The sequence below is a fragment of the Triturus cristatus genome, chromosome 7 (assembly GCF_964204655.1).
Source record: "Triturus cristatus chromosome 7, aTriCri1.1, whole genome shotgun sequence".
In the NCBI taxonomy this organism is placed as follows: Eukaryota; Metazoa; Chordata; class Amphibia; order Caudata; family Salamandridae; genus Triturus; species Triturus cristatus.
Genome location: NC_140590.1, coordinates 1,116,831,628 through 1,116,847,463, shown reverse-complemented (window position 1 = coordinate 1,116,847,463; position 15,836 = coordinate 1,116,831,628).

Below are 15,836 nucleotides of genomic sequence, written 5' to 3'. Positions count from 1 at the left end.
GAGCCTATTTCGATTTTAATATTTGCGCAGCAGACAGCATGAAATAAAACGTGGTACTTTCATGTTAACATGGATCACAAAATTGTTCTTGTGTGTAAACGTGAACAAAGGGATTACACCCGAGCCAATATTTTTTACAGCCTGTAAGCGTTAGGTTGACAGGCTGACAGCGTTTATTGTTCGAGAACACACTGAGAGTGGAATAAGGGTAAAGGGAGTGGAACACCTCATAACAACAACAATAAAGGTTAAATGATGTTTCTGTATAGTGCCTCATCCCACACATCTGTTCTTAGCGCTATAAAAATAGAAGTTACTAGCGAATGTTTTTATGAGATCCATTTTGTTAACATTAGATATAGCACAGGGCCAGCGCCGTGGAACAACAGTGCTCTTTACACACAAAATTTTTACTGTAGCAGAAGTGAATCCAGCATGAAGTTCAGTGCATAAAGAGTTTGATTCTGGTTGAGATCAGTAGTTAACCTTAGCCAACACATCCTCCCTCGTCGCCCAACCACTGCTTTATTTTGCATTTTTTAAATTTTCACACAATAAATCAAGGTTTGAAACAGTGATTATAGTATTGAATTTAGTTTTTTTGCTTTTTAGCGTTGACAGTTTCTCATTTTTTCTGTATTTTTGGAGAAAAAAAATAATAATGAATTGTGAATTAAAAGGCATAATTGAACTGGTTTGAAGACGTATTCCACGAAACGTTTATTAGGAATATGTTTTTCACAAATGTGCCAAAAACCGCATTACATGAACCAACAAAAGCAATTTAGAGGCACACATGTAGGGCTGGTCCCACCTGACGGCTACCTCTGCCCTGCACCAGGCCCCAGCCATGCATGGCATGCAGAGCTTTGCACAGGTCTGTGTATATAGAAAGCGGATTGGCTTTCAAGTACAGTGATCGGTGGGCAGGGCGGTGGTATCTCGGAGTCATGGAGAATTTCCCAGGTTATCGCCATGAGAAGCGGACGGAGCCCGCACAGGTCGGTGTGTGCCAAGAAGGTGAAAAGAGCCAGAATGGGGTGTTCTCACAAACCCCCATGACTCGGCCTGGTCTGCATTGTGACGCTCAATTTTGAGGGACCAGTGCCTCCATAGTAGGGTACCTCGCCTGACAGCTGATATTTAGAGCCGGGCTTGGGTGATACACACATGCTCTCTCCTCCCAAGATGTGGAGCTGTCCGCCTGGAGAGAGTTAGACGGTAGCTAACTCGAGCAGGTAATTGATGGCCTGCCACATCCTGTTCAAATGCTACTGTGCTAAATGTATATTTACCATTTATTTACTGCAGCGCATTAATGGACGCGTGGTGTGCTGTTATAAAGTCAAAAAAGAGCACTTTTTTAAGGACTTGTAGCTGCCACTCGACCCTGTAATGGTAATTGTGCTTTCACACAGCAGTTAATACTTCGGCTTTTATATTTTAAAACACTGTAAATAACATGTGAACAGCAAGGACTTAACTCGCTAAGCCATCTTGTCTGCTGGGGCATTTCGGACCTCCCTGCAGCCACCGCCGTGCGGGAGGCAACATTCTTCTGTACATAAAGGGAAGCTTCAATAAAGATAAAAAAGTTCTCTGAAACAGGAGATAAACAAGGCAAGATAAAACACGCCCTTAATTACTACTCCTTTTGTGGGATTTTCGGCTAAGAGCCTTTGATCACACACCTTTTAAAAGACATACCCTTCCCAAACCATTTTCATCCTGTTAAAACAGTGTAATGACTGTGATCCGCACCTGCAAACATGCCAGAAAAACGCAATCTATTGTAACCCTCTGCTATGCGAATACTGCTACCCGACGGCACCGCAGACCTGCGCGTGCTTGCCCGAGCACAGCATACACAAGTGACACTCACTGCGGCGATTCAGGGCGAAAGCAAGACCTATGTTAGGTGGGCTGCGGGACTCTGATGTAGGTGGGGAGGATGACAGCAACCAGTGTATATCAGGGGCGGCTGGTGAGATTGGAAAGTGGTGAGGCATAAAATGATTAGTGTACTGCACCGTTACGAGCGAGCGTAGCGAGCGATCCCGAACCTACCATAAGGGGGGTTCCGGGGGGCTCACCCCCCGAGAAAAATTTGAAAAAAGAGATGAAAAATGGTGCATTTTCAAGCAAATTTGAGAAAGCAGGAAGGTTAATAAAGCAATTGTGAAAGTGCAGTTATTACATTAATAAGGAGCTGTCATATAACATAGGTAGCTGCTTATTCAATATAACCACAGAGCTTCATAACAAACTTCGAGATACAATGCATTTCTAAGTACCTCACTCACAGATGTTTTTTATTTAAGAAACAACGAAACTGGTCGCAAAGTAGCAGCATTCAACATTGTTTACTTTTTGTAAATGAAATTAGCACGTCTCTCTTTAAGCAAACCTGTCAATAACTTTAATGTTAAAGTCCGGGATTTTCTGAACTAACTTGCTCTCTACAGAGAGCATTGCCAAAGCATTGAGTCTTTCCTCAAGCATGGTGTTCCTGAGGAATGTCTTAATCCTCTTTAAGGCTGAAAAACATCGTTCAGACTCGTATGTTGTCATAGGAGTGGTTATGACAATTTTGAGAAAAGTCACCGTCTCTGTAAGTGACTTTTCCATATGAAGTTTATGTATTAAAGCCAGCAAAGTAAAGGCACTTGTGGCCTTCCAGTACACAGGCATTGCGTACAGTACAGTCAACTCAGTTCTCAGCTGCTCTTTTTTGAGCATAGGATAAGCTTCCACAGCCTCATTCAGAGCACGCTCCGGGAAGGATTCATAATATTTTGCAAATTCTTCCGTTTGCAATAATGTGGCACTCACCAAATGTTTAGTGAAAGAAAAACGTTCTTGTGCCTGCACAATTACAATGTCACATATCTCCTTTGCAATTCGGACCAGAGTGGTGCTGTTTTTCCTTCAGTTTGAAAAAGTAGAATGCTCTGGCAGTTTGCTGTCTAAATTGTCACCCCATCTCTCACTTTGCTTATGCTTTGTACAAACATAGCGGTACATACTTGCACTTTGACAGTATCTATCTCTCGTGCTTGTAACTGATGGTATAACAGGTCGACAGCCACCATTATATCATGAAATAAAAACAGTAAGAACTGAAACTCTCTGTCTTGTAGTGTTCGAGCAAAGCCACGGTCTTCAGTCTGACTTTTGTAATCAAACTCATTATTGGCTTCTATGGCGGCAAACATTTCTCAAGGTCCTCCCTATGTTCATAGATTAGGTTGACTTTACGGATGTTAAAGTTCCAACGAGTTGAGGATCCCCTTGGAACGCTTTTGTCCACAATCTCATGAAGTGCTTCCATTCTTTTGGGGGAACGTGAGAAGAATGCTGCCGTGCCTGCTACATCCTGAAAGAAAATGTGTGTCTCTGTGATCTTTGATACTGCCTGTTGCATTATAAGATTAAGTTGATGGGCGTAACAGTGCACATAATGAGCATTAGGGTACACATCTCGAATTCTTTTCTGTACTCCACTAAGGCTTCCACTCATTACGGACACACCATCATTGCTTTGTCCGATAAGTTTTTGATTTTGAGGCAGCTCTGGAAAAATTAAGTTCAGTTGACACAGTATAGCTGCAGTAATGGTTTCTGCACTAGAGTCTCTTAAATGTGTGAAACCATAGAACCTCTCCACAACTTCTCTCTCATTGTCAATGTACTGAAACACTGAAACAGACTGTGTTTTAGTGGCCACATCAGTGGTGTCAGCAGCCTGAATAGCCACAAAGTCTGTGTTTTGCAACTCTTGCACAATATGGCTTCTCATAATTTCGAGCATACACTCGAGGAGTTCATTTTGTATCTTTTTAGAGGTGCCCTTAAACACTGTAGCACTTGCTAAATGTGTTTCCAATTCCTTGTCTATGCTTGCCATTAAATCCACTAGGCCTCTGAAGATCCCAGGTTTTGAGGAACTTTCTAATTCATCATGGCCTCACAATGCCAGTTCGAAAGCACCACAGAAACGAATGCAATCAATTATTCTGGATAGAATCTGTCTGTTCCTTTCCACGGCTTCATTGTGTTTCTGTATTGTTTTGCGGTATGCATCGTTAATCTTCTGCTCAATCGGTGCGTCTTCCCCCAACATTCCCAGTCCCGTCAGGTTTTCCATATGCTTTCTTGTGTATGCATGCTTCTTTATTTTTTCCGACAAATGCTTCAAGTCTGTTACTCCTTGATTTGTCCAAGAAAACTCACCACCAAACAGCAAGCAGGGGAAGCAGAACAGAGAATTTCTTAAAAGGCACCCTGTAAGCCAATCATCATTTGTGTACCAGGCATTTGAGAATGGACGTTTGGACATTTTTCCTCTGTCCTGGGAAGTTTTCTGTAGGTTTATGTTAGGCTGATGAGGTCCTAATTGCTTTAAATGTAGTTTCTCTTCAAGTGGCCATGCCTGGAATGACCTTGTAATCAGCTCTTGTACTGTATTCATGATGCCGATGCTGGCCTTACTAATATATATTAAAGAAACCTGTCAATAATCAAAGTACAAGGTGCGGTGCAATAATATCAAATTTCAATATAAATACATATATCTTGTGCAGTACCGCAATAAATCTCCAACAGCTCCCCTTTGCACAACATGACTGCTAAAAATACAGCCTTACTGTCTGCTGCCTCTCTGTGCCATAGTGTTTGCTGGAGGCACTGAAACAGACACTGCTTGAAAGCCTTGAGAGTGACCACATACATAGCCCTAACGCACATGTAAAAAAATTAGCATCAGTTTCCTTACCTTTAACACTGGTGTTTGTTGGGTCGTAGCCGGGGTGAAAGAGGAGGAAAGGAGGTTGGGGCCTCTTGTTCTTCGCCGAAAAATTGCCCCAAAATTTGGTAATGTTTCAGGTTGTCAGGCTTTACCAGGTGCTGAAAATAAAAAGATAACAATTTATTTTTGAAACACTAGGGTAATCTGAGACTGGGGTAAAAAACATAACGCTCCAATTTATTCCTTGCAGTTTGCATGCAGCTCTTAGATGACAGTTAATAGCTCACTGTTGTATGATAGGATTTTAACTTACAAACTGCAAGTAACAAAAGGATCTCTCTGACAAAAGCAGTGACTCACTGACCTATTTACATCATGTGCATTTTGTGATCTGCATCAGGTACATGTTCTTTGCAGCAGGCACATTAACCTTCTGCGCTACCTTTCCATGAGTCAAAACTTCCACTAGACAAAACTCTGATCTCTCTCTAGGAAGAAAATTAACCATCAGCATTATCGTAACATTTTTATTGTCTCTCGTTAGGAGGCCGCTTGCTAAAGCGCTTTGCTTCCCTCAGCCCCACACTGTTCAATGCCACATGGCATTTCTCGCTAACATCACCCAGATCCAAAGAAGCAACATCATCTCCTATGCCAATGAAACTTAGCTCATACTTTCCCTCTCTGACAAAACATCCAGCATCCGGAGCACCCTCACTGTCTGCATGTCTGAAGTCACCAGCTAGATGAAGGCCAACTATCTGAAACTCAACACAGACAAAACTTAAGCGATACTCTCCAGCAAGGGCACCACAATATGGAACTCGATGTGGTGGTCAGCAGATCTCGGACCCACACCTTGCCCAACCAGCCAAGAACCTAGTAAAAGTGCTGGACAACCAAATTGGAATAACCTGCCAAGATCAACTCAGTCACATCCTTCTGTTTCTACACCCTTAAGATCTTCAGAAAAACCTTTAAGTGGTCCTGATCAACACATGCAGAACTTCAGCCAGGCCCACATCTCCAACAGGTTGGACTACGGCAATGCACTCTTTGTCAGCACCACCGGCAACTGACTAGAAGACTCCAGACCATATAAAACGTGGCAGCCAGACGCACACTCATCCTCCTCCCTCCTCCCACACACAAATATCCCCTTACAACTCAAGAGACCTCCATTGGCTCACTGTTAATAAACACTCACTCAAACTCCTCACACTCACACACACAAGGCCTTGTACAGCCTAGGGGCACCTCCTACCTTAGGAGCTACATCAAATTCCACACATATACCAGAAATGTCTGCTCGGCCAGCCTCCTACTTGCACATGGAAAGCCAGAGGTGGAGGAGATCGCACTTTCTCCTAAGTCTCTCCAAAAGTCTGTAAAAAACATCAACCTAAAAGGGAACGAGGGTGCGGAAAGGAACGTGTGAGAGTAACGGAGGATGGCAAGCTTTAACATGTGGGGCCTTTGAAAAGGGATCGGCTTATGTTGTGTGTTCATGGAGTTTGTGTCTTTGTTCGGAAATGTATTATAAGAAATAAATATACTTTTTGGATATACGCTTTGTAAGGTTTTATTTGTTCAGGTATTAGGTGCATTATGTGGTGAATGACTTCTGACAATGTCACTATTGGCAGCAAATGTATCTTAGAATGTTAAGTTACTTATTTAAAGTGCAATACTTCATTGGAAGTTTGGAATTTGGCGTAGACCACCCACGCACATCAGTTTACTTGTATGTGCATTGCCTTGACGCCGGATTTTAAACTGCATTTCTTTCTGGATTCTTCCAATGGAACAGCTCAGGACTGCATAATTTGGCTAGTGCTTGACGACAAGTGAGTGTTCATTAACAATGCTGCTGTTCATGCATTTAGAGAGCAAGTCTGACTTAAGTGTTGATGGTGCCCAGTACAACCCAGATAGTAAATCTTGAGACAAATAAAAAATTACAAGGTGTAGGAATCAAGTCTGCCATCCTACTAGGCAGTATATTTTAAGAATATGTTCTGGAGAACGTAAACTGAGGGATTTTATACATACTGATACTGCAGTGGTTGGCTTTCCTAATTAGGTTCTTTCCAAATGACCTCTATTACCAACTTTAAGATAATGGCAGACTGGGAAACAACATTTTGATCTATACCATTCAACTCTCGGTTCACAGGTCCCTGGGACTAGGATTGTTACTTATAAACAAAGGATCTGAAACCATAACCCACTGACCTAGTTATGATCTGCAAGCCACTTCTTTGCAGCGGGCATATTCACCCTCTGCACTGTGATGAGTCACACTTTCTCTAGAGAGCTCCTCTCCAGTCAACATGAATCACCAGTTATCTTGTCATTTGTATTTTCACTAAAACTGCTGAAAGCGGGAGGAATGCTACAGCCGGTGCTTCTGAACCACACCCCCAGGTCCGTGCCAGGTGAAGCTACACCAGTTTCGCTGCCCTAAAGCTGGCTCTGCTAAAAAGTAACACAATTAAATCTCGATTTGGAGCAAACTATTGTGCCTACGTTCTCTTATAAAGTCACCTGTACTTATATCTTTTAAACATTTTACATTGTTCTAATTGGAGGGTGACTTCTTACCCACCATAAGCAATCGCCGCCACCGTTGTCCGGGTGGATCCCCAGTCGCTAAGTTAACCTGAGCTCAACTCCCCCCTGGTAGCTGGGGTAAAGACCCGACAGCCTTAACTTGGGAGAGGGGAAAGGAGAGAGGAGAGGGAGAAGGGGTGAGGGAGACAGAGTGGGGAAGCTGAAATGGAGAGGTGAAGCCGAAAGGGAGAGGGGAACGAAAAGGGGGAAGGGAGAGGGGGTTCAGAGGGAGAGAGGTGGAGGGAGAGGGGAAAGGGAGATGGTGAGGAAAAGGCAGAGGGAGGGTTAGAGGGAGAGGGGAAGAGAGAGGGTGAGGGAATGGACGAGGGTGAGGGTGAGGCAGAGGGGAAGGGAAGGGAAGGGAGAGGGGAAGGGAGAGTTTGAGGATGAAGGAGAGGGAGAGTAAGAGGGCAAGGGTGAGGATGAGGGAGTTAGAGGGGAAGGTGGAGGGGGATGGGAGATTGGAAGGTGGAGGGTCGAGGGAGAGGGGAACGAGGAGGGTGAGGGTACATGGTGAGGGTAGAGAGGGAAGGGGAAGAGAGGATAAGGGAAGGGTGGGGGTAAGGGAAGGGTGAGGGGAAAAAGGGAGGAGGGAGAGACTGAGGGGAAGAAGGGAGAGGGAAGAGAAGGAGATGGGATGGGATGGGATGGGATGGGAGAGAGAGCAGGGAGGCAAGAAGGGATTGAAGATGAGGAGGGAGAGGTGAGAAGGGAAGGGTAGGGGAGAAGATCGGGGAAGAAAACTGAAGAGTGATGGAGGCAAGGGAACGGAACGGAAGTTGATCAGAAGTGAAGGAAGAGAAGGGAATAAATATTGAGTTTCAAGCCAGTTTCAAGCCAATTTCAAGTTTAGTTTCAGTTTGGTTTCAAGTTCGGTTTTCAGTTCAGTTTTCGTTTGATTTATATACTCGCTGTGTCCCGGCTTTAGACCCATCCCCACCCACTTCTTTTTTGGAGCCTGATAGGCCCCTGCTACTTCCGCCTCTCGCGGACCTCAGCTCCAGCCGCCAGCAGTGGTCCTCTCTGTCCGGTGCTCATGAGTGCAGTGCTGCGGCTGCCTGGTTACCAGCCTGGCAGCCTTTTATACCAAGGACACGGTCACAATAGAGACTTTTCAACATGCCATCATTCATCACCGGTTTATTTATGGGTGATGACAGGTGTTGCATTGTAAGGGGGGGCAGGCGAGACACGGTTTTAATTCAATGTCTTGAAAAAAAGCAAAAACCTATTTAGTCACAAAAATTATCCTGCAAAAAGCTCAAAAAGACGACCCCTATCCTACCCGACATTCTTCCCCTCTGCTTGTCTCTGCTGCGGCGGAGGTCTCCCCTATGCACTTAGCACGGACCTCCGACCTCGTGACATCACATTGGAGGGCCCGGCCTGTCACAGGGGTTCCATTCACAGCCTGAGACAGACAAGGCCCTCCAATGTGATGTCACGAGGTCCGCGCTACCACCAGCTGCAGAATCCTGTGAATCACAGGAATCTGCAGCTGGTGCTAGCGCGGACCTCGTGACATCACATTGGAGGGCCTGGCCTGTCATAGGTGTTCCATTCACAGGATTCTGCAATCTGCAAGTAGTTGGTGCTAGCGCGGACCTCATGACGAGTCGTGACTCGTGACATCACATTGGAGGGCCCGGCCTGTCACAGGGGTTCCATTCACAGCCTGAGACAGACAAGGCCCTCCAATTTGATGTCACAAGGTCAGCTCTGGCACCAGCTGCAGAATCCTGTGAATCACAGGATTCTGGTGCTAGCGCAGACCTCATGACATCACATTGGAGGACCTTGTCTGTCTCATGGGTTCCATTCAGATTCTGCAGCTGGTGCTAGCGCGGTCGGACCTCGTGACATCACATTGGAGGGCCTGGCTCAACTCCCCCCTGGTAGCTGGGGTAAAGATTAGAAGACCCGACCGGCTTATTTTGGGGCAGACTGGAGATGGGATCATGGGGAACAACAACATGAACTTCAACTTTATAAAAAGTTTGCGGGACTCGGTAGGTAGTCAGTTAAAACAAAAACACTCACAGGCCAGCAACAATACATAGATTACCTGGCACCTGCTACATGAGCAGAGGTCCGTGAGGAGACACAATCGCCAGTCAGTCACAAATTCACAATTAGCTGGGCATCCGATTCCGAAGCAGGCTCTTCAATCACGACACTCACTACTGGCGGCAGTGGCGGCAAACAAGTGAGGGAGTCGTCGACGTCAAGTCAGCCTGCTGCTGCGCTGCGAGCCTCAGCCTGAGCCACAACCCGAAAATGGCCAATCACTGCATGGCTTCACATGAAGTCACACAGTGATTGGCCATACATAAGTGCGGCTGTGGCAGTGCCACCACCCCGCGGCGTGGCACCCAAGAAAAGGATCGCCTCATTTCTGAGCGGTGGACCAGCCAATCCTGGTGCTGCATGCAGCGCCAGGATTGGCTAGGGGGCACAGTTACTCTTCGCCCATAATGAGACCCGGGGGGCTGCGGCCCTGGCGCTGCTGTATGAAGCAGCACCCCCTTGGGTCCCTGACTCCTCTTAATGGAAGATTGTTGCGCGCATGTTTTGGCTGTTCCTAGCCCAAAAATGCACATGCGTGCACTGTCTCTACTGCTGCAGGCAGCTGAGTCTGGACTGTCACTCAGGCTCAGCTGCTGCAGCCCAGCCCCTGCCCCACCCCCTGTCTTCAGCAGCGCATTTTTTTTAGTCTGGCCACGGGCGTGTCCCGGTACTACTAGGTACCGGGACACGCGTATAATAATAGTCTCAGCGAGATTGCGGGCAGCGGGTCACATTGCGCTTGAGTGACGGTGCGTCCATGTGGCTTAGTGGGGCTACGCCCCAACGCCCCAATGGACACACCGCCCCTGGTGTATATGTCACACGGTGCAAGCCAAGCCAGGTTGTTCAAGGCAGTGAACGGCACCTACTGAGATACTTCAGGATTGGAGACGTTCAGTAACACTAAAGCTGAGTTTTGTGATAGGGGTGGGCGGGATTTTGCTTACCGGCACCAGCCCGTTTGTATTGGTGGCCATCATCAGGCCTCCATTACACCCTGCCACGGGTACAGTGAATAGGTATAATTATTATGAAGTCCTTCATCGATAAGCCATGAGCCCGCCCACTGAAGGAAGGAGAAAACCTGTAATTAAAAAAAATATTTGCAATGCAATAGGTCTTGCATTTAATTGCGAGACCTATGGCATTGCAAACACGTGGCGCCATTGTCCCGCCTCAATAAAGAAAAAGTACATGTACTGTGTAACAACCAAGTAAAGGGGCCAGTAGCCATGGAAGGATACAAATGACGATATGGCCATACTAAGGAGGGACTAACAAGCCTATTAGGAATCAAACACCAGCATTTACGAAGAACAAAGTCACAAGCCAATGAAAAATATGGGCGGGGCTTCTCCTCCGTACTCTACCTACAACAGATCCTACAACCTTCCTGCACATAAACAGTCATGCATAGCATTTTGCTGTAACAGCAGAAAAAGGGGAGAAATAAAGCATTTCTCCTTGTTTCACCATGTTAAGATCAGGTTTTATTTTTGGTCTTTTAGTTGACGCTGCTTCTTATTTATGCCACCCTTGTAAATAGAGAGTAGCGTCCAACACCCATTACCCACCCCTTTCACACTAAGTATAGCATGAAAGGTTGCCTTATTTATAAGGCAGCATTAAGCCACGTTAAGTGGCTTAACACTGCCTTGTAAACAAGGCACAACCGGCATCCCCACAGGAACGTTTTTAAAAGTGACATTCCTGTGGCAATAGGGGCTTGTAAATATGCCCCACAGTTTCTTTAGCAAACATTATAATCGAGTTTGTTTAGCAAGCGTATGATTGCATCTAAAATTCTCAACTGTTCTTTTCAATTCAATAAGTTTTATCTTACAAATGTTTGGCTTTGTTACAAGAATTCATTTTAGCCTTTGGTACACTAAAATTGCACTTTCTTCTTTGAAATGTTTAATGAAGCTTTAGGCGTTGTCTGGTGGACTAGACTCCAGATGTGTGCTTGAAGTGTTGATGGAGCGGGTAGAACTAAATTTTGTATACCCCCCCTAATCTGCATGTTTATACTAATTAGAATAATCTATTAATTATAATACTATTAATATGTTTGTGTGAAGTCTAACCAACATTACTGCTGTGCGAAATATACGTGGGATTTGCATTTTGCATGGCTAAAATAATTTGTAAATTGACATATGTACGCATACTAATACTAGAAAATTAGAATATTGCATGATATATGTTGCTTTTGTGACGTTATTTTATGTTGCATCACTGGGTGAATATGAACGCTTTAAATGTCGCCATATGCTAGATAATTACAAGCACATAGGGGAATTAGTGAGGCTTTAACATTTTATTTGTTATTTCTATGTTTTAATTACTTTTTGTGTTTGTTTCGCTTAAGTTGTCCTTTGGGCCTAAAATCAAGATGGCCGCCTGACATACTCGACGCGATGGCCACCATTCCACGAGGTTTCGGGTGAAGTGCGCCTGCGCCAACCACACGTACCAGTAGCCTCGACATGACCCCAGACTCGATGTACCCAAGCAAGGTCACGACGGGATGCCTGCCAAGTGTTTTTACACAAGACCTAATATCCCGAGCTGTGTGAAACCTCACCGGACGACCCCAACCGACCAATGGGATGAGCCCAAATTCTCTAAATTGTATCTTTTAGACCTTATTTCTATTATATAAATGACGTTAGAATAGAGAGGATTGCTAGCTCTATCTCGTACTTTCCCTTTGCTGACAGAGACGACGGTGACGCTGTGTGACGGCTGTGCTCCTGAATCTTTGACAGACTGAATTGCTGCTGCTGTGATCGATACTTGCACGTCTCTGGTCTCTGACCCGATCTTTGGGACTGTAGCATGCTGACGACAAATTAGATGACTTAGAGGACGACCGATAGCCAGAATAGGTAAATATGGTGTTCTGTGATTTGCGTAATGATTATTACATTTACTAGATGGAACTAAAGTTCTTGCATCATTTAGATAAACAACATATTGATTAACAAGAAAATGTGTTTGGTCGTTTATTGAAAGGAGGTAGATCAGGATCATTGAGTATGCATCAGCTGGACTAAATCATCAATACCAAATCAACTAATTTGATCCATTGATCACGTGGGAGGAGTATCTTAATGTTTAGGTTCATGATGTGCAGTGATGTAAATAATTTTTCTCTCTATAAGTTATAAGGTATTCCTTTCATGTCAGCGCTTGGAACATTTACTTCTCCTGTAAGTGCAGACCAGTGAGAAGCGAAGTGTGAATGCTGGTGTTATGGGCCCCACCAATGATTGTACGAGTGAATGTGTTAATGTGATATTTGGTCTGTGACTAAGGGTGGATATTAGGTACGGGGTTTTGTCTTGATTCCCATTACCCAGGTTCCGCGCTCCATCAGTTTTTCTGGTAGCAAGATGATGGTTTTTATTGTTTTGGTTTAGGTGATTATTGCTTGTACATTGCTTATTGATTATTGAATATTGATTGGTACTGGTTTATGTATTAACACTCTATGTGGAGTCGCGTCAGGTTCTATGTTGTTTGCACGGCTTCTGGGATGTAGGAAGTCGGAAGTTTGTAACAGTTCCGTAGTAGAGCAGAGGTAAGCGCTGCTCTCGGGAAAGACGGAATTGTTGTTGTCCTGTAGGTACACAGGGGAAACGTGTAACGAGTGAAGCTGCACGACGCATTGTCTGGGTTCGATTCGGTGACATCGCCGTATATTGCCACTAGAAATATCTCCTGTATGAAAGAAGTGTATGGTAGCGAAGGTCACCTGTGAAAGTTTGGTCTTAGGTACCAGGAGTCCAGAAGGAGCTCTGATAACGCTTTTTACTGGAAAGGTAATAGGTGTTCCCTAAGCTTGCTAGAAGGATAAAGTAGAGGGAAGGGCTACTTTATTAACGTGTCTCATAATTCTGTAGTAGGACAGACTGTTTGCTGTTCTCAGGAAAGACAGAATTCTGTGTGAATGAACTTCATTTTCCGTATAAAAGTGCGTGAATGAAATAGCATTCAGGTTAATTGTGAAACTCTGGTTTTATTTCTCAGGAGCATTGGGTCTCCAACTAGGTGTCTTAATTCTGGAGAAACGGTTAGCTGATACTTGTTAGAAGGGTGGAGTAGAGGTATGTGCTACTTTATCAACAGAAGTAACGATTCCGTAGTAGGGCAGAGGTAAGCACTGCTCTCGGGAAAGACGGAATTCTTGTGAGAAAGGTTATTGACTGTTCTTTGGTTAGCAAAGCGCACAATGGTGGCGTTTTTTATGTCGTTACTAACAGATTTGTGAATTTGAAGAACGTAAAAAGCTTACCAAGAGAATTTTGTAAAGGTGGGGTCAACAGGAGCAGGAGCTGCGGCAGCGGCTTCTGACGTCAGAAAGACTGCGCTGTGATTGGCCAGTCAGCTAGAGACGTAGTCGCTCCTGATTGGTGCATTAGTGTGAGCCGCGCTAGGAGTGGAGAATTACAGGGTGACATAGATGTTCCGGATTAGTGCGTTTGTGTGAGTCGCGCTGGGATTGGAGAATTGCAGAAGTGACATAGACGCTCCGGATTGGTGCGTTAGTGTGAGTCGCGCTACGATTGGTTAAAATAACAGAGCAGTCGTAAGGAAAAAACTAGCGATATACGAAAAACAAAATGATGTATTACGATCCACCTGAAAAGGAGAAAAGGCCCTGGTTTGGGAAAATCAAGAAATGGTTTAAAAAGGACAAACCGATTGTGACTAGGGAAGGACAGTTATTTCCCCCCTGAAATCGCCTGCATCCTTCATGGTTGCGAAATACGGATATCATACTTGTATTTGGTTAGACAATTGGGTAAAATACACTAAGGATGACGGAGTTTTGGCATTTTCAGAGCATGGTTCATTTAATTTCGCGGTTTTGAGAAATTTGAGAGAAAGAATGATGAACCTAGAACCGAGACCGACACAGTTTGAAGCATTGACCGAATGGGAAGATGAAATGCATGACAGAGAGAGACAGAGGAGTGGCGGAAGGTATACGTACATGTTTGGTAGATATGGGCATGACACTCATGATGAGAGAATGAGAAGGTGGCGGAATGCAAGTATGACTGACGATCTGTTTCCTGTAAAAACTGCTGAAGAACTTGGAGGCAGAAAATGTACGGAAAAAAGACATAATATAGAATCAAGAGGGTATGGAGTGAATGAATCGGAGGATGATGTTCTTGATGACATGTTTTATAAAAATCCACCTCCGTATCAACCAGATTCTGAAATGTTGACACCAAGTGCCCCAATGAGAGAAACTTTGCGAATCATTAAGACTGAACCAGTTCCCCAAGAATTAGGGAAAAATAATGCCATCAGAGAGATAGAAAGAAAATCAGATGATAAAATGAGTGGTGACAATTCTGCAGAATTAGCAAAAACAACTTTAGAATTAACTGAAAAGATAAGAGAATTGACTAAAAATTTGGAAGCTGTAACTGTTCCAGTGACTATAGGCCCTGCAATGCCTATTTTTGATAAACAGAAAGATAGTGAACATTGTTTAACAGTTCCCTATAATAGTAATAAACAGGCTGAGAAGCCAAAGCAGAGCCAAAATGAGAATCCATGGAGACAGACAATGAGTATGATCGAACCAAATGTTTTGAATAACCCATTTATAGGTCCGAATGTAGCAGAAAGACATACAATGACAATGGAATCAGTATTAGCGACACAAAGGGACTCAGAACAAAGTAATGTAGAGAAACCAGTAGGTCCCTCTTCAGAAGAATTGAGTGAATGGTTGAGAAGCTTGCAGAGAAAAGACAAAGAATCCCAATGAATAGATGTGGCCAAATTACGAATGGTACTGGAAGAGTTAATAGTAGGAACTATCCCCACAGAGAAATAAAAAACTTATCAGGATGAGGAGTTACTGTTTTTTGTGCAAAAGTGTAACATGGAGAGCAAAAAATCTGCATGAAAGACTAGAAGAAGTAGCAAATGAAATGGGTATCGATATTGAAAAGGTGAAGGCTTTACAAAAAACATATCGAATAGATTTTACTGAAAAAGATATTGAAAATTTGAACACCACACGACAGATAAGTCAGATTAAGGAGAAAATTATTTTGTTGAGAAAATGGGGAAATGTAGATAAATATAGAAGCAGGTGGTACCGAAAACGAGATGATGCCTCCGATAAAACATTTGCAGCATTCCCGGTGAGAGAAATGAAAAGGTAGTAACAGAATGCCCCATGAGAGAAATTCCAGGAGGAGAATATGTACATGTTCCATGGACTAGACAAGATATTTTGTCATTTACAAATGATTTCCCTCGACTACGCGAGAAGCTTGTCGAGTGGTATAGGCAAGTGGACAGATTTGTGAAATTATCTAAAGTATTATGGATTGATCTGAATAGCCTATTTGATATAATAGTACCAGCAGATTTA